Below are 20,270 nucleotides of genomic sequence, written 5' to 3'. Positions count from 1 at the left end.
AAAACACGATTAAGCAATGTGAACCGACTTTAAGCAGGCAGACAAAATAGTATCATTTAAATGCACTGTCAAATTAATAGCCTATATATGTAAGTACATGTAAGTTATTTGGACTTAACGCCTGCAGAACAAAGGTCGGGTTTCAATCCTTGGAAACACATGAAATGAGGAGGTACTGTAAGGATGTGTTAATCAACAGAGAATAAAACTGTAATCTTTTCCCTTTGTATTGTATTCAGGATGTTTATGGGAAACAAAACTGCAAAGGGATTTCTGGATGGTCCATTGGTAATGGGGTTGAGAAGCATTTCCAATGAGGTGTGAACTGGCAAATAAAACATTCACTTGGGTTTACTGCTCCAATGACATGTTCACAACCCAACCTCATTCAGCAGCAGCCTGGAATACATATTGAGAAGTTTGGGAATTGATGGCTTCATAAAATGAGATTGTTGCATGCTTTACATACTTTAAAATAAATCTTCAATGTTCATTTAACTGCACTTATTTACTGGATTTGCATATAAATGACTGTATATGTATGTATAATGAATGTATAATTTATATATACATATTCAAGATCATGCATATTTACATATAAACCATCTATTGTCACAATGGGTTAAATGGTTCTCTAGATGGTATAAGTATGTGCAATGGTGATGCTTCTAAGAAGTGAAGTTATATAAGGATGCCATGCTTATACATTTTCAGCAAAACAACATTTCAGATTAATCATGTAGGATGTTTTTATGTAATACTGTGAAAAAACTCAAAACAGGTCAATTACATTTTTTTTCCTTAATTACAGAAATAGAAGGAAATGGGGAAAATGGGGAAAACAATTTTATATATATCCTTCTATTAAAATAGTCTTGTCATGTGCTAAAGGTCACACATGTGGGAGACTCCAGAAAGCCTTAATAAACAAATCAAAGCTCATTAAGAGACCGTATAAATAGATCTCATTTTATCATATAATATACACTCACCTAAAGGATTATCAGGAACACCTGTTCAATTTCTCATCAATGCAATTATGGTGGTGGTGAAATGGTGTGGGGGATGTTTTCTTGGCACACTTTAGGCCCCTTAGTGCCAATTGGGCATCATTTAAATGCCACGGCCTACCTGAGCATTGTTTCTGACCATGTCCATCCCTTTATGACCACCATGTACCCATCCTCTGATGGCTACTTCCAGCAGGATAATGCACCATGTCACAAAGCTTGAATCATTTCAAATTGGTTTCTTGAACATGACAATGAGTTCACTGTACTAAAATGACCGCCACAGTCACCAGATCTCAACCCAATAGAGCATCTTTGGGATGTGGTGGAACGGGAGCTTCGTGCATCCCACAAATCTCCATCATCTACAAGATGCTATCCTATCAATAAGGGCCAACATTTCTAAAGAATGCTTTCAGCACCTTGTTAAATCAATGCCACGTAGAATTAAGGCATTTCTGAAGGAGAAAGGGGGTAAAACACAGTATTAGTATGGTGTTCCTAATAATCCTTTAGGTGAGTGTATGTGGTAATATTCTGTATATTTAATGCTTTGCTCCCACTTGCCAGAGAAGGAGAGACAGTCTCCTGGGGCTCTTTAAAATATTAATGATCCAATGAGAAATAATACAATGACAACGGTTCTCAGGTTTAGTTTTTGCTTGTAGTTTTGCTTTTGCAACAAAAAAGAAAAAAAATGAAAGTGGACATTTGAAACTGCATGCAAAAGTTATAAAGCCTGTGGCATACTTCTTTTTTTCAGCTTACAAAGTATACTGCGTTCGACTCATACGTGTACCCAACAAGCGGGAACCTTCCGATCACTCTCATGAAACCAACACAGAAGTGACTTAAAAGGCTGCCTGAAACTGGCTTTAAAAGAGAGCAGAATCTCAATGAGGCACATGTTAAAATGGGCAACTTTACAGCAGAAAAAAACTGCCTGGTGATCACAACCTGTCAATATCACCTGTACACATCCTCAATCATACAGGATTTACACCACATGATCGCAGCAATGCTTTCCTGAACCAGCAGCAACAATATTAAGTATTAAAATTAAGACATTTCATAGCAGCTCACTGGCATTCAAGCAGCACGCACAACTATACCTCTATCAATTCAGTTCTATCAGATTCTTACATAATTCTCACATGAACACGCCGGATTCACAAAACTGTGAAAAAACTTTCTTTAAGGGGTCATATGGCGGAAATTCAGTGTTAGTATGTTTTTCTGTGTCTGTGCTGTGTTGTAAGTTGCCCATGAATGTATTAGGCACGTAAAATTGCAAAAATGTAAGTGTCGGAACAAAAGATGCATTCTATCTAAAAGCGAATGCGAACCCAGACCTGCCTGAAACAACCTTAAATTGTGTATACACATTACATTACATCTAAAGCAAACAATAATATTGGTTTTAGTCGAGTCAAATGACCCCTTTAATATAAATTACAGAAAGTCCTTAAGAATATGCTTAAGTGCAATTTTCAAATATTTTTTCTAAGAATAAACGGGCACTCTTTGTCAATAATTACACTACAAGAGTAATTTGCCCATTTGTTAAACTAGATTTGTTTATCAAGCACCTCGCGACTCCTTTTCTTATGTAACGTGTAATGTGTTACAGTAAACGGCATTAACTATTAGGCTTTATACAGTATGTAAGTGAAGTTCTTTAGCCTATAAATTAGTAGGGCTAGTAAAAATGACTTAATAAAAATGAAGACTTCCTTATTTAGAAAAACACTGTTTTGTGTGCCCACCTCCATGTGCGTCGGCCAGAAGTGCACGGCAGAATCGATATGGCGTAAGCGCTGTTATTTGAAATTTTCTTCCTGTTGCCTGGGCCCCTAGCATGCATGGGCCCCAGGGCCTGTAATCACAATGCCCATTGGATAATCCGGCCCTGAGTGGGTTACAGTTGTTTTAATAGGGGTAGATCTCAAATATAGTTAAAAGGATGAGACAATAACTTAAATAATAAATTAATAAAAATGATAGACAGAGCACCTCTTATTTTATTTTCAGTTTTGCATAATATGACTATTATAATATAATAATAATAATATTTTGTGTTGAACACAAAATAAGATATTTTGAAGAATGTTGGTAACCAGACAGCACTAGACCCCATTCACTGTATGGACACAAAAGAACAAAACCAATGTGAATGGGGTCCAGTTAACAACATTCTTCCAAATATCTCATTTCTGTTCTGCAGAAGACAGAAAGTCATGTTGAAAAGACAAAAAAAATCAATTTTGGATGAAGTCATAATAATAATAATTTATTACATTCATTTAGCGCTTTTCTGATACTCAAAGCACTTTACATGGAAGGGGGTAATCTCCTCAACCAGCACCAATGTGCAGCATCCACCTGGATGATGCGACGGCAGCCATATTGCACCAGAACGCCCAACACACACCAGCTTATTGGTGGAGAGGAGACAGAGTTACGGAGCCGATTGATACATGGGGGGCCAGGGAGCCACTTTAAGACAGGACTAAGCCAAAATTAAAGGGTTGAAAATATCTCCTTTTGTGTTTAACTGAGAAAAATATATAAAGTTATTTTTCCTAGTATGGTAGTCAATTGGGTCCAAGGACTGTCTGATTATACGCATTCTTCCAAAGATCTTTCTCCGTGTTCATCAGAACAAAGACATTTTTACAGATTTGGAACAACTCGAAGGTGAGTAAATGATGACAGAATTTTTATTTTGAGGTGAACTGTCCCTTTAAATTACGACATTTAAGTAGTTTTTAAAATCATGCCTCACGTGTGCATTTCGAGACAAAAGGCACTGATGTATTTAATGTTATGTCAGTGCAAATAGTTTTTAGTTTAAACAGCTCTAACATTTATTTGAGTGTAGGACTAGTCTTAAGTACTGTACTGGAAACCACCTCATAATCATGTGCAACGTCTTGATCAAGTTTTCTTGACTAATATGTGAGGCCTTCTGGAAAGTGAACAGAAGGGAAAATTTCATTTTAGGCTGTATTTCATTACGCAAAATGATTGAATGTTGTACAGTATGAGTCTGTGAGTGCAATTTTATAAAGTTATAACAAATTATATTAAACACATTTTCCCCATCACATAGCTCCATCACTTCTGACAATCCATCAGCCCTAATAAATAAAATCAAGCTGTTTTTTTTATATTCTATTTCAATAAGAAAAAAAAACATTTGATTATGCATGTCGGCTGGGTTTCAAACAGCATTTTGTGTTGTTTTTAATGTTTACACCTGAAAACTGGAACTGGCCTGATGTATTGTCACCCAAATGTCAATAGCCTACATAAAGAGACGGGCACAGAGCAGATATGTGTTTGTGTGACGTATTGAAGTGTTAAAACCAATCCATACACTCAAATGGTCTCTGCTCATTTCTTCTCACTTGTGACCCCCAGTTCGATATCATTAGCAGACTTGAGAAGAGTGCGATTCAATCTGACACAAAACCAATTATTCTGCTCAGAGAAAACATTCCAGGACTAATCTTCAGGAAATCGCAAGTTCTGTTCGCAATCAGGTGCTCAGGTGCTTTAATATGCATCTTAAAATGATGATGATTCGCTGCCGGTGAAATCATTCACATGCCAAAAGACCGTAAAGCGCTAACAGCAGGAAACACTCAGGTGAATTTACATCCTTTTCATTTTAAAATGCGTGAAAGCAGCTTAAATGAGCCCACAACAACAATATTCCTCACAATCGGGGATGTTTGCATCATAAAGTGATGAGGAGACATTCCCTTCACCTGTTCTCTTCACAGCACTCTCTCATAGTCACAAAAAGTCTCTCATTCTACCTTCAAATTCCCTCTAGACAAGATGTGTTATTTCAACCTTTGGTTTGATGAGATAAGGACAAACATCAATGTTGGATTCAATTAACAAAGAATCAGAGACTCTAACAAAAAAGGATCTTTAAAAAGTTAAAGGTTCATTATAAAGCACCATCTAGTCGTGAGGTTGCGAACTGAAACCAACTGCCTCTTCTCCTTTTCAAAGGAGGCTGGGAGAGGATTAAGATGTCGTCACGTTTTCGCTTTTTCCCGAAAGGGATAACCTTTTTACCGTTTAGGGCTTCTGTAGAAGCAACATGTTGAATTTCATGTAAGGGGACCTGCTGTGTATGTACAGGTGATGGTCCTATAATTAGAATATCATCAAAAAGTTGATTTATTTCACTTGTATTTGTTATAACTTGTATAATGTAGACATTCATTCCACACAGACTGAAATATTTCAAGGGTTAATTTCTTTTAATTTTGATGATTAAAGAAGAATGCGTCTGTGAGTTTTTTAGCTGCAATATTGCAAAAATCCAAAAAGAATGTTTTCCATTGGTTTTAACACTTGAGCTAAAATTTGACCACAACAGACATCGAGATGCTTTTTTTTATTTTTCCAATTAACACTGAAAAGATACATGAGCACAGAAAACAAAATAAAAACAATACATTTGTATGAAACTATACTGTGAGCAGAGAAAGGACATAAACATTTTGAAGCCCATTCCTACACACATTCTATAAAACGGTGTTGAAATATGTTTTCTAGAGACTTTCTTAAGATGTTTGTCACGATAAGATTAGAATTCACATGCAAAATCTTTAAGTACATCAGTTAAGGGGCTAAACATATATCACATCTAATTTTGAGAAAGAATCGATGTATAATCCAATCGTGACCCTAACAACCGATATGAATCGAATCATGAGGTACTAAAAGATTCCCACGCTTTTATATTATATTACATTTTTGTCAATACATCCTCCAAAAAACGACACACTGGCCCTTTAAATGCCTTTATTACTAAAAGTGTAGGTTATGAGTTGAAACAACAATATATATATTTTAGGGGATGTTGAGTTTGTCCATATTTGAGCCACCCAACAACTTTTTACATTAATATTTTAAATCAAGTTTTATATTCCATAAATCAAGCCTCTGATTTGTGATGTTTCTGTAAACTTTGACAGAGAAAGCAGAATAATCAATCCAGGTGAAATCTAGAGGACATTGTACAGAAAGTCTTTATTTGAGGGGGGCCACAAAGCAATTTGTCCCACACACGGGGGGCCCTCACAATGAAAAGGTTTGAAAACCACTGCACTAGGACACAGAAACACTGTACTGTGGGTGCATAACATATACAGGCTTTTTAGAATTCAATAGTCATAGCTGAATGTTTTTATGCTAGACATGTGGCCTCTTTTTGAAGTGTGTTTTCTCAACCTTTTGAAAGAATTGTACGGGCACCTGTTAGATCTTTTTTATATACAAAAACATACGATTATTGGAGAAAGCTCTCAACAATGAAGCTCTTCCCCTAAACACAACAAAACTTTGAGCATTTTACACAAAACATATGAATGAAAACGGATTGAGAATTCATAAATCGCATGTGAATGAGATTGAATGTCATGTTTACTGTAATCTCTTTGTATGGTGTTTGGATTAAGAGAGAGAAGGAAAATAAAAAATCATTTCAGAGCAACAGTCCAAACCTCAAGGGCAATGTACACACAAATACAGAGAGAGAGAGAGACTATAGTGCCTATTGTTATCATTCAAACATTTTCATTTATTTGAAATCATGTACACCAAAGAATCACGCACAAAAAAGCACCAAGCTCATGCATGTACCCTCAAATAAATAAACAAGTTCATTTTGCGTGTAACGAACCAATGCAATCTCAAGGCAAAAAGAAACTATTTTATGATCTGGCTAATTTTGAATAAACCACCTTGTAAAATAGCCAGGAATTCCTGTGAGTTCAGGTCAGATGAACACACTAAAATCTTTTCAGAACTTGCATTTAACAAACTGAGAACCATCAATGCATTATCAAAATGAAACCTGTGACTGACAGACGTTCTTTATTAAAGGGAAACTTAATAAAACATCTCCTGACTGGGAGGGAAAGTAGGCTGCGGGCTTGTGAATAAAAACCGAATGTTAATGACTAGAACAGCGGGGAAACACAATCCAAATACGAATCGATGTAAGAGCTTGGTAAAATGTTCACTCTGTGGATTGTTGCATTCAGATTTGACGAGTCATTTCACTGATGTGAAAGAGTTTGAGAGTAATTCCTCTCTTTTTGGAGTTTGTTTTAATTTCTCATTAGCGGCTGATGAGGATTTCCAGAAGCTATAAGAGGAGACACAATTATTACTTCACATGTCCGGGATGCATTTGTTTCTTTCAGACATCACTGGTGCAAATCCTCTTAAGTGTTCAGGTACTGGACAAAGAGGATTGACCAAATTTCCAACATTGCAAGAAGCTTGGTGAAAAAATACACCTACAGGACGAAATGTTGAAGAAAACAGAGTTTGGTTCTTCTGATGGAACATTGAGATTATTGTGAGTAAAATACCAAAGCTCTTGGCTCTGTGTCAGATTTTTTTTTCAGCGAGTGGTACTCATAAAGCATTCATCATCTGTCATTAAAATGCTTCATTTGCACACACTTGAGAAGTAACATAATACTTTGACAGCCAAATGTGATGGGAATGTCAATTAAGATGAGGCATATTTTACTTATTAATGACCCTGTGATGGAGAGGTTGTCATGTAGAGATCATATTTTAGTTTATGAATATTTATTGTAATAAAATCCAACCTACAGGGACTTTGTTGTTATTACATTTACATTAAATTATTTGGCAGACGCTTTCAGATTCCAATGGAATGGAATGAACACAGAGAAAGATATTTGGAAGAATGCTTATAACCAAACAAGTCTTGGGCACCATTGACTTCACAGTAGAAAAAAATAAATCCATCTTTATTTTTGTTCTATTGAACACAAAAGAAGAAATTTTGAAGAATGTAGGACAGCAAACAGTTCTGACGAACTTTTGACTTCCATTGAATTTTTTCCTAATATGGGAGTCAATGAGGGGCAAAATCTGTCCGGTTACTAGCATTCTTCCAAATATCTTTCTCTGTGTTCATCAAAAACAAAGACATTTATAAAGATTTGGAACAATTTGAATGTGAGTAAATGATGATAGAAGTTTTATTTTTGGGTGAAGTATCCTTTTATAGGGTTTTGTCTGAATTTTATGTCAAAATGGAGTTATTCACATATTCTAACTGCATGTTGTGATAATTATATTATGTGATGTTTTTTCCATACGTTGGATTGAAAACTCATGAAATGCAAAAACTTTGATGCTTGTTATCTCAAAACTGCTCGGAATGTTTAATTATAACAATATTTTAAAATGTGTGATAAAAACATAATATCTTTGTTCCAAAGTTACCGTAATAAATCATTCAAAGACACCATGTCACCATGATTCAGCTGTTTTTGCTGTTTTCATGAATTCCTTTATTTAACGGACATTTCCATTATTGCTAAAATGCAATTTAATGCATAGCAAAATACAGGTGAAACAACTGTAAAAATGAATGGAAAGTCCTCCATTTTAATACAGTTTAATGTGTCCTATTTTCACGGATTTTTCTAGTGCGCATTAAAGGAGGTCTCTGTATTTCTGTCTCTGTTTTTAATTCTGAATTAAAGGCTGTGAAATGCAGCACCGTCCATCTGACTGAGAGCTGTTCTATGAGTCAGTAGTGCTTGATTTAAAGCACAGCTCCATCTCAATTGCATTTCACACCTCATTAGACGTCTCGTTCAACAGTGATGGACACGGACATCTTTAACTCAACACACCAGTGTGTGTGTGTCCTGCGGGAACACAGTACAGGAGTCAGCAGTGCACCTGAAGGAATGAACAAGACTGCAGCAAGAAATCCAATATTGCACTACAACAAAGTGTGCGGTACAAACCCCCTCACACACACACACACGTGTGTTTTTCCAGCTTCACTTCACACAGTCATTAATCTAGAAAGGAAGGAAAGAGCGTTTCCACAGAGATCTTAGCTATGCTTAAGAAGACACTGCCGGCTTTCTGTATAAACTGATAGAGGCTTATAAATAGAATAAAAAAAACACCATATGAGCCCCAGACAGACATGATAAAAACCACAAAAACCTTCTTTAAAGTCAGCATGAAATTAAAACTGTCAATTCAAATTGTTCTACACACTGTTGCAGTATTCATTTTTAATCCGTGTGTTTTATTACAAAACACAATTCGCACAAATCTGTAATTTAAAACATGAACCTCCGCCCCCTCTCGAATCGACCTCTGGTCATGAGGAATGGTGTGAGGGCGGGGCTGCGATGACTAACAGATTGCAAACTTGATTACAAATCTGACTCCATTTTGTTGGCAACACCCAACTTTTAACGATCCAATTAATACTCGATGAACGATATTAAGTCCCGCCTGTACAGGTTTACAATATTATTATTATTATATTTGCTAATATTAATTGCCTTTAATATTTTTCCTTTCTTTAATATTGTGTAGTTTCTATTTAATTTATTGTTATTGTATATTTTTTTTATAATCATTATTATTACCATCATCACCGTCGTCATTATTCTTTTTTTTATGATAATAATAATTACAAACAGAATGTGCGGTACATAATCTGAGTTTAAAATGGATTTCAAATGTTATATGATGAACCTAACTATTGGGTTAAATGAACCCCTAAAATGTTCATATTTCAGCCAATTTTGGGTTAAAAATAACCCAGCAAAAATGGGAGGAACTGGAACTAATATCAAGCAGATGTTTAACATCTTAATTTCTTTCTTTTAAAGTTTCGTTGGTACAATATAAGTAAGACTACTGTTGAACATCGGATGCTGGAGGAGATTGCAATGTCTCGACAGGAGAAGTCTGATATTGATTCGTATGAGCATAATATGAAAGTCTGAGAGACGGAGGATGGAGATGACAAGCGGTGTTGAGGTGACAGGTGTGTGATGAGGCTGGATGTTATGACCCACAGATGCCCGTCTCGGTCAATGTGAGGGTCAACAGACAAACAAATCCAAAAGCATCTTAAGATGGAGGATGTTTATGCTGTCGGGAAAGACGTGTAACATCTGTCCTAAAATGATAAAAAAACATTGAATCTTTGAATGCAAAAAACCTGCTTTTATCATTTTATCACATACTTTAAATGATGGAAGATTGTATAACATTTGTGTTTCTCTCACAGGTGGAGTAAGATCTTTATTAAACACACATCAGATTAAGTTAATGTCATGCAATGCTAACAAACATACTGATGGATTAATTAAATTGACATTTTTTTATATTTGTCCGCGTTGAGTATTTTTATTCTTATTTGAGTATGACTTTGAGATTAGGAGGGTTGAGAAATGTTTTGTTTGCAGATGATATTGATAAAGTTGATGGGATTTTTAATGAGATCTCAGAATCCTCAGATGACCTAGCACACACAAAATAACAGCGTCTTTGTTTAAATTAAGCATTCAGAACCTAAGCCCCAACACTCTGTGTATAACAACAGTGTATTATTCATATTTTATATGTATTTTTATGTAAGAAATAGTTGCCCCATAAACCCTAAAATCGCCCCCAATTTTGGAGTGCAGGCTTCATCAAAAGTGCTATTAAAAACCAATATTGTTCAAGTTGTCAAAATTCACTTAAAAAAAGATACGAAAATAACATAATGCCCTTCAGCCAATAAAAAATTACAAAAAACACCCTAGAAACCACCCACAATGCCCTATCAACCACCTGTCCTGCTGGTGATGCTCTCTCTCTCTCTCTCTCTCTTTCTCTCTCTCGCTGTGTTTTGGATGAAGGTTTTGGTTATCGGTTGACCACTTGCTGTCCTTCTGTTTGTCCTTGTTCTGTAATGTGGAGCTGTGTGTTGTGTCTGTTTGTGTCATCAGTACAGCAGAGATCGGCTGTTTGGTGAATCACACACATGCTGATCCGGACCATCTCTCTGGACTACACTCTTCAGCTCTGTTGTTGTTGTTATGTTGGTCTCCATTCTGTATGTTGCATTTGTCATTGTGTTGCTGGTTTACTTGTTTAGTTTCCTTTACTCAAATAACATAGATCAGGGGTGGGCAAACTTTATACCTCAGGCCGTTTATTATTCGGGCATTAAATTATTTTTTATTTATTTATTCCAAACTGAAATTTGATAACCACTGTGTGTTTGTAGATGCAATTCCCTCTACCCTGTGTTTTATAAACACTTTTGTATTGAAAAAATGGCAAAACATTTGCAAACTGTCATAAAACACAATATTATGATATTTTGCAGTATAAGATACAGTATATTGTGTTTTATGACAGTAGCTTATACATAAATTTTATTCTTAACCTTTTTCCAAATATTCCTCTAATTTATGGGCGTGCAATTAATCCAAAGGGGCCACATGAGAAATGTGAGTGTTAATTCTTAATTCTGATCAATATTGAATTTATGGCTTTTAAAATGCAATAAATGTCTGATCTGCTCTAACACTTTTTAATAAAAATAAAAAAAACACCACCACTAATACTTTTCTACACTTTGTGCAAATCACGGGTTACACATAATAGTAATCAGATGTGTTATATTCAGTTTAAAAAAAAAAAATGTAATATTACAATTCAATTCAAGTTTATTTATATAGCGCTTTTCACAATGTTATATTGTTCCAAAGCAGCTTTACAGGGGCAAACAGGGAAAAACATAAAAGTTAAAACACAGCACAGTCATGGTGTTTATAGAACAAGCAAGATCATTCTAATAAATAATATCTAATAAATAAATAAATGCAGTCTCCCGGTGAGCAAGCCAACACTGCCCTGCTGTGGCGAGGAACCCAAACTCCAATGATTGATTAATGGAGGAAAAAAAAACCTCGGGAGAAACCAGGCTCAGCCGGGAGGGCCAGATCCCCTCTGACGTGTCATAGCTTCACTCAGTGACACCGACCAAAAGCCACCGAGCAAATATCCATGAGGAAGAGGGAGAGCCCACCATCTGCAACCCAGAAAGTCCCACTCACTGAAAACCGTGCAGGTTCAACCCGGTCCCACTCCACGATCAACACCAGAAAACAGAGGAACAACCAGGGAAAATAGTAATGGCGTGTTGTAGCTTTATTCCTCTGTTGTCCGACATCGACCACAAAACAAGACCAAACCGGACCCACACAGCCCCAGCAAATAAAATCCCCCCAAACACAACCAACGAGCCCCCTCACTCCCCACAAACACCACCAGGAACCTCCAATCAGGGCCACTGAATGAAGCTATAACTTCAAACTGCTGACATGTGATGTAAATTTACCATTAAATACCAAGTATTGTAACTTCTGCATCAATGTGACAAGTAGTCCATCTTTGCTCTTGGGTGGTAATGTAGTGGTCTGAGCTGGGATGTTCATATGGTCGTATTTCTCTTGGGTGGTGGTGGAATTGCCTTACATGGACTGACTGAGCATCCCAGCTCCATCTTTGTCGATCATCTGGACCTGGCGGAATTTCTCCCTACCTCGGGATGGGCATCCCGAGGCGGTGCAGAAAGAGAATAATTAGCGTAGCTGCTGTTCATTAACTATGCATTAAGTGAAGGCTTGGCTGAAAAGATGAGTCTTTAATCTAGATTTAAATTGGGAGAGTGTGTCTTACCCTCGAATAGTATCAGGAAGGCTATTACAGAGTTTAGGTGCTACGTATGAGAAAGCTTGACCCCCTTTGGTGGATTTAGTTATCCTATGTGTCATCAAAAGTCCTAAGTTTTGAGATCTTAGAGAGCGTGATGTGCTGTAATGTGATAAAAGCTCAGTTAAGTAAGTAGGTGCTAAACCAATTAAAGCTTTGTAAGTAATTAAAAGAATTTTAAAATCAATCAGATACTTAATGGGTAGCCAGTGAAGCGATGATAAAACTGGGGTTATGTGATCGTATTTTCTTGATCTAGTAAGAACTCTGGCAGCTGCATTCTTAACTAACTGTAGTTTGTTTATTGATGATACAGGACAACCACTAAGTAGAGCATCACAATAGTCAAGCCGTGAGGTCACAAATGCATGAATAAGCTTTTCTGCGTCGGCAACACAGAATATATTTCGTAATTTGGCAACATTTCTAAGGTGGAAGAAGGCTGTTTTTGTGATATTTGAGATGTGATTTTTAAATGACAGGTTGCCGTCTAATATAACGCCTAGGTCTTTAACTGTATTTGTTGGAGTAACAGTGCAGCCTTCAATTTGCAGGCTGTAATCGGAGATATTCTGTTTACTTGATTTTGGTGCTATGAGTAATATTTCTGTTTTGCTAGAGTTTAAAAGGAGGAAATTACTAGTCATCCTATGTTTTATGTCCTCGATGCACTCTGCCAGTTTGGATAGCTTGATGGAATCTTCTGGTCTTGATGAGATATATAGCTGAGTATCATCTGCATAACAGTGGAAGCTAATTTCATGTTCTCTAATAATGTTGCCGAGGGGCAGCATGTATATGGAGAAAAGCAAGGGTCCTAAAACCGATCCCTGAGGTAATCCATAATTTACTATACGATATAAACATTTGGCATTGCAAATGTCAATTTGATTTATACTGTATCCATTGTGAGATGTACAATTATTTTGGTTCTCAGATCTGATTGGCTGAGTCTAGCTAGCGCAACAGCGCATGTCTCCCTCTCTTTTCATTTTAGGGTATTAGGGGTGGGCGGATCGATCCTGAAATATCGATACTTCCGATGCTGAGGTTGTTTCCTAACTGAAACGCAATGTTATTGAATACATTTAAAAACATTTGTATTTGACCACTCAAGGAAACATGTCCTGGCACTCAGGGGGGCGTGTCCCAGCATGTTCACGTGGGAAAGTGACCTCAATGCATACCCTCTATAGGTAACTTACCACTTCCCTAAAAAGGAATAGATAAGGCAAAAATGAAAGTTCTGTCATCATTTATTCACTCTCATGTGGCTGTTAACCTGTATGTGACTCTTTCTCTTTCTTCAGTTAAACACGAAAGAAGATATTTTGAGAAATGTCTATGTGGTGATGTGTTTACACCAGTGTTTCCAAACCCTGGTCCTTGGGGCACATCTTCCAGAATGTTTTAGATCTCTCCCTAAATAAAACACCTGATTCAACTCATCAATCAGGTGTTTCATTTAGGGAGACCGGTTAACTCTATGGAAGTCAATGGGGTTCAGTGTTGTCCGGTCATCAAGGTTCTTCAATATATTGTATTTTGCGTTCTGCAGAAGAAAGAAAGTCATGCTGGTTTGAAATGACGAGCCACTCAGTAAAAGATGACAGAATTTTTTATTGTGGGCTAAACTAAAAATTCCTTCCGAAGCATATTTGCTCCCCACTGTAATTCTTAATAGTTTAAAAAAGAAGCAAATCTGGCTTGAACATCACATCCGATCCTCGACTTCTGAATGCTGATAAACATTGAGCAGGGCAGATGGGGCTCATTCATTCTCCTGAAAAGCTGTCACTGTAGGGGAGAGAGATGACAGGGTGTCAGCGGGTTACCCGGCAGGTCACATGTTCTCCCATGTCTTTGAAAGATGTGTCATGGTGCTATTGTCACAGAGAACACGACGTCACTCATCTATCCGATTCAGATCAAGGAAAATACGATTTTCACTGTCTGTTGGACCACAAAGAGGTCTGTATTCATTTGAGCAGGCGATGAAATGTACAGTGTATACTGATGTACAATCTGTGAGCTTTTGAAGTTTATTAAAAGCCATTATGTCATCAAAGTTTCATGGAAGATGAGCGAAGAAATATCATAGAACACAATTGTTATGTGGGAGAGGTGCAGATTTTCATATCGCGACAGACGGATGATCCACAGTTGCGTTCAACATTCAGATAATAAATGCACACCTTTACATCAGACAGCTGCCATGACAACAATTCCTGATAATAAACTGTTACACAAACTAATTTAAGCTATCAGAAATAAAAACAAGAAGTATTTTCCAAAAAGGGTTTCAAGTGTATGTTTGTTTGAGAATTGTTGCAGTATTAATGCAGTGTTTCTCTAATGACACAACAGATATCATTTATTGTATCATTTATATGTGATTTATTGTTGTCATTAGGAAGTGCTGGGCACAGGGGACGTGAAATCAAACTATATTTAATGACTACAATGTCTCCTGGTTCAGCTTCAACACACAGAGGATTTTTCATGACAACACTCTTTGCCAATTAAGTTTATCTATTATAAAATATTAAATCCTGAAATGATCTCAGTTGTGCATTGTCTGGTTACGTTTACTGTAAAAAATCAAGACATTTTCTTGCAGCTGTGGCACAAAAAATATACCTTAAAATAACTGTTATGTAATGTAAAAATACATAGAATTTTTCTGTAATTTTACAGTTTTTATCTTATTAACCAAATCTGATAAAAACAGTAACATTCGCACTATTTAATAGTATGCTTTCTCTCCCAGCAAGCAGTCTCAACCTCTAATAAAATAATTTTATCAAACTGAAGGAAAAGGGAAAAATGAAAGCTACAAAAATAATAACCCTACCTGATTAACTGTCATCAAAAATCAGTTTATTTTCCCATCTGTCCTTCTCTACATCCATCACTGGCAGCCTCTCTCTCCTCAGGCAGACAATATACAACACACACATCTGTTTATATCTGATTATATCGATTTGATAGAAATCTTTAAATGAATTTGTCAACAGACAGTTTATTTATTTGTTACTGTGATCTAAAATTTATTTAAATTATTTCATAAAATTGTTTTTATAATGATCAATAAAGTGATATAATATTGCATCCATGACAGAGAATCAGTGGCTATATCATCACATTACGGTGGGTCAGTGTTAACTGACCTCTAGTTAAGCAACAACTAACTGTGCGATCAGCGGCACGTCTTGGCCCTTGAGGAGAGTTGAAATCAGGTTAACTTTATGGTAATGAGCTATGACGCGGTTAGGCGATAACTAATCGGAACATAGAAGTCGGCCTCTTGAGAGGATTCCAGAGAACGCAGCCCTGTAAACTGTGGTCGACATCAGAGCGCCAGAGTGTCCACAAATCTTTCTACAGCATTGTTGCCAGCATAACTTGTCATAGTAACTACGTTCATAATATTTTAAGTTTGCTTTATGAAACTGAATGAACAGACAATACGTCTGACTAACCATAATAAGACTGGCTCGTTCTCTAATATATTTTATGAAATGGCCCTCTGGTTGACAGCCTGCCATGTGCTTTCTTGTCATTGTGGTGTGACCCCGATCTCTCCTTACCTTGTTAATTATCTCACCCAAAAGGGCTCACGTGACTCCCCTTTTCATCTCTCTCCACTGGCTACCGGTCGAAGCCCATATCAGATTCAAGTCGCTAATGCTTGCCTACAGGACTATCACTGGATCTGCACCGGCTTACTTCCACACCCTCCTGCACTCCTACACCCCATCAAGATCCCTGTGTTCAGCAAACCAGCGGCGTCTTGTATTGCCTTCCCATAAGGGCAGTAAATCACTTTCCCGCTCATTCTGCTTCACAACTCCTTCCTGTTGGAACATTCTTCCTAACTCTGTCCGGTCTAACACATCCCTCACAACATTCAAAAAACTACTTTAAACCCGACTCTTCTGTGAATACCCGAAAGACAAAAAAACACTAACCCTTAACCCTTTCTCTCAACAGGTAGTGGTCTAGCTTTAGTTGAAACCAGTAACTTTGTATTGGCACCTAATGTATTATTGCTCCTGTATGACATATCGCTTGTTGCTCTCTAACTCTTTGTAAGTGGCTTTGGATAAAAGCGTCTGCTACATGACTAAATGTAAATGTCATTATTGTTTGACTCTTCTCACCTGGGTTTGGTGTCTGTATTCTCTCTCTCTTCTCAGAGTCCGGTGCGGAGCAAGCCAGTCCCCACCCACTACCTCGCTACCGGCCATGTGATCCGGTTAAAGAAAAAGGGGCAGTGGAGGGAGTCGCGGCGCTCTATGCAGCCAGCAACCAGTCCGGTCCAGCCGGCGTCTTAGCCGGGATTCAGCCGGCTTCAAACCCAATGATCCAGCCGGACTCATGTTTTCTCCCCCTGGAACTCCCCCACAACAGCCTGGTTCTCCAGTCTTGCCTTCGTCCTTGTTGGGTGCTTCCCCGGGAACTGTTTCCCCGTTCCCGACTAAGCCTGCCCCTGCCTCTGTCAAGTGCCCTCAGACTCCTCTCCCGAGTGCCTCCGCGGACTATGATTCCACCACCCAGCCCCATCCTTTTAGGACTTACATTTACATTTACATTTAGTCATTTAGCAGACGCTTTTATCCAAAGCGACTTACAAGTGGGGTAGATAATGTAAGCAATTAGGACAGCAGAAGTACAACAAAAGCATAAGTGCAATCAAAAAGAAGACTAGTCTCATATAGCCTAACACAGTATACGGAACCATTCATTCATACATTTTTAGGGTAGAGAAGAAAAGAGTCAGAACAGATCAGTCAGATGTTGGCGGAAAAGATGTGTTTTCAGGCGTTTCTTAAAGATGGCTACAGAATCTGCAGCTCTTGTAGCAGTGGGGGGGTTCGGTCATAGTTTAGAGTCTTGTGGCAGAATCATGACAGACCCACGTGTCTTGTGTGAGAAAGACATGGCATTGTTTGTATTAGATATGACATCCGCTTTCTCGTGTCTTGTCAGTGTCCCCGCCCTCTCGTTTCCTCTTTAGCATTGTTAATGAGTTCCTGCCCCGCACCTGTTCCCTCTTGATTTGCTCCCCTTTAAAATGGCCTTTGCATGTTTACTCGTCTGCCAAGTTGTACATGCCTTTGTCTTACTGGATTACTGGTCGTGTCTCAGTTGTAGCATTTTAGTATCCGTGACAGAAGGGCTTATTTTAGACATCGCATCAATGATGTGTCTAATTTGAAATGCTCAGGTCAGGGAAGATTATTCACAATCCCTTTAATTTCCATTGTAGCCTAGACAGGGCATAAGTTTGTCTTTTTTATGTGCATTGCGGTTAGGGATGGGTATGGAGAACCTGTACTTTTTTGGACCGGTACATAATTGTGTCGATACCAGAGTATCGATAAGCTTCATGACAAACGATACTTTTGACGATACTTGCGTTGTTTTTACTCTGTGTATTCGGGTGTTAAATGGTGAATTAGAGTCTACTGCTGCTGCCTATCATTTTCCATCGCTGAATGATGTCGAATGGCCGAAGATTGCTCAACGTATGTGTGATATCTAGTTCCATATGATTTCAGCGATGTATTTGAAATCTGCTTGTTTTGCGTGGTTATGAGTGAAACAGTGGAATGGTTGCAGTCTGAGTATTGTCAGTGTCTGATGGGTCACATGTTCTACAGCTGACCAAACTTTACTCTTTAGTGTTATTGAGCATCATCCGCACAATCTTCCTGTGATTGGCTAACAGTACATGATAACTGACACATTAAGACTAATTGCTTTCTTAAATGCCTGTGTATGCAGAACATTTAAAAAACACTTCACTTCCTAACTTAACAAAAACAAACTAAATATTTACTAACCCCAGTGTGCACGGGGAAGATCGAGCATCTTCTTTCTGACTATGAGACACTATAATCGTATAAAGATACAGGGCCATCAATTAAATTAAAAGGTAACGTTTGAGGATTTATTTTATTAATTTTTTATTGTAGTTTTCACACAAATCTCCACACACATCTGTATTAAAGTTCCTGTAAACAGGAAGTTGTGATCATTTTTACTCTCACCTTCTAACACCTATGCGAGTGAAACAGAATTTCTAAGGAGAAAATAGTGGGTGTGGCTTTCGTCTTTCTCTGCGATTTGATTTGATGAGTAAAAACAGCCGTGCATTTTGAAATGAAATTGGGAGCAGAGTGACAGTTGAAGGGGAGGAGTTAAAGTGTGCTCCGCCCAAGCCGTCTAACGTACATCATTGAAGACGGAAAGTAACGTGAGGGCGGAAGTCCATTTTCAGATGTATCTGAAGATTATGAGGGCACACGACCTTTAAAAAAAGAATGACCCACATTGATAAACTCTTTACAATGAACATGAAAAATCAACAATTGTTCTTTTAAAATTTCACTGGGACTTTAAGCTACACATCAGACCGTTGATAATTCAGAACTAAAGATAATTCTCACACTTTGTTTTGTCTAAAAAATGTCACATTTCATTAACAGGACACAGTCTGTCTAGTCGACAAAATAATCTGTCATTGAGGTTTATCGCTGGAATGAAACAAACAGACCTTCGGGTCTGTTTCATGATAACTTGCTAGATTTATAGCTCCATCCGTCCTGTGTAATGCAGCATTCGTCTTTGTCATGATTCCTTCTATCAGAGCTGAAAGCACGAGAGAAGCAGGTGAGAAGAGCAGGTGTTACAGGTGTTTACCTGAGGAAACATTCAGAAGAGAACAACAGTCATCTGTCATATGAGAAGAACCACACAATCAGGAGACTCACAACCTTAACACATTACAATAAAATAAAATTAAGACTAAAAATGTATCTTATTATTTCAAGATTAATATGATTGATTTATGCACTGTAGCTTATACAATAACAAGTCATTAAGGAAGTAAGAATGTCTTGATGATGGATTGCTGATATCTGCAGTTACAGCGTGGCGTGAATGACACAGAGGGATGGATGGGTATAGTTATGGTGAAGTGCTCTTTAAAGGTCACTGTCTGTAACCGCCTCCCCAAAGCATTAATAAAGACAAGTTCTATTTACCCTTCGCCACAATTTACTTGAACACCTAACACTTAACACTGTCCAATAATATAATAAATATATTATTACAAAGATAACAGAAAAGCTATTTAAAACCAACCCACACAAACTAATTCATCCCGTAAAAAAATGTGAGCTGTTCTAATGTAAAGAAATACATCTTTAATCAAATGTGTGTAAGGTATTTAACCCAACCTGATCTCAAAGGAATTCATAGATATTTTACGAGGTGGCTGATTCGTATACATTTTTTGTTTTTACTTGTATAACTTTAATGTTTTGCTTATAGTCAATATGATTAATATACAGCTTCTTATTCACAATTGAAAATTGCTTAACCTACAAAGCATCCATCCGTCCACTTTGATTAAGGTGTGAAAATATGAGCTTGACATCTTCTTCAAGGTTATTCAGTGTGGGCTAAATGTCACATCACCTCGGTTTATAGGGCATTATCACAGCACTCTTCCTTCTCCTCATTCCATTCACAGACGGACAGAAGCTGATGGACTGCTGGCGTCTGGATTATTCCTGTCGTGTGAGGTGAATTGAAGGAGTCCAGTGGGAGAAAGCGGTCAGAAATGGCTGAGTCTAACACATGCACTAT

Source organism: Triplophysa dalaica, chromosome 1, assembly GCF_015846415.1.
Source record: "Triplophysa dalaica isolate WHDGS20190420 chromosome 1, ASM1584641v1, whole genome shotgun sequence".
Classification (NCBI taxonomy): domain Eukaryota; kingdom Metazoa; phylum Chordata; class Actinopteri; order Cypriniformes; family Nemacheilidae; genus Triplophysa; species Triplophysa dalaica.
Note: the sequence above shows the minus strand (reverse complement) of the source record.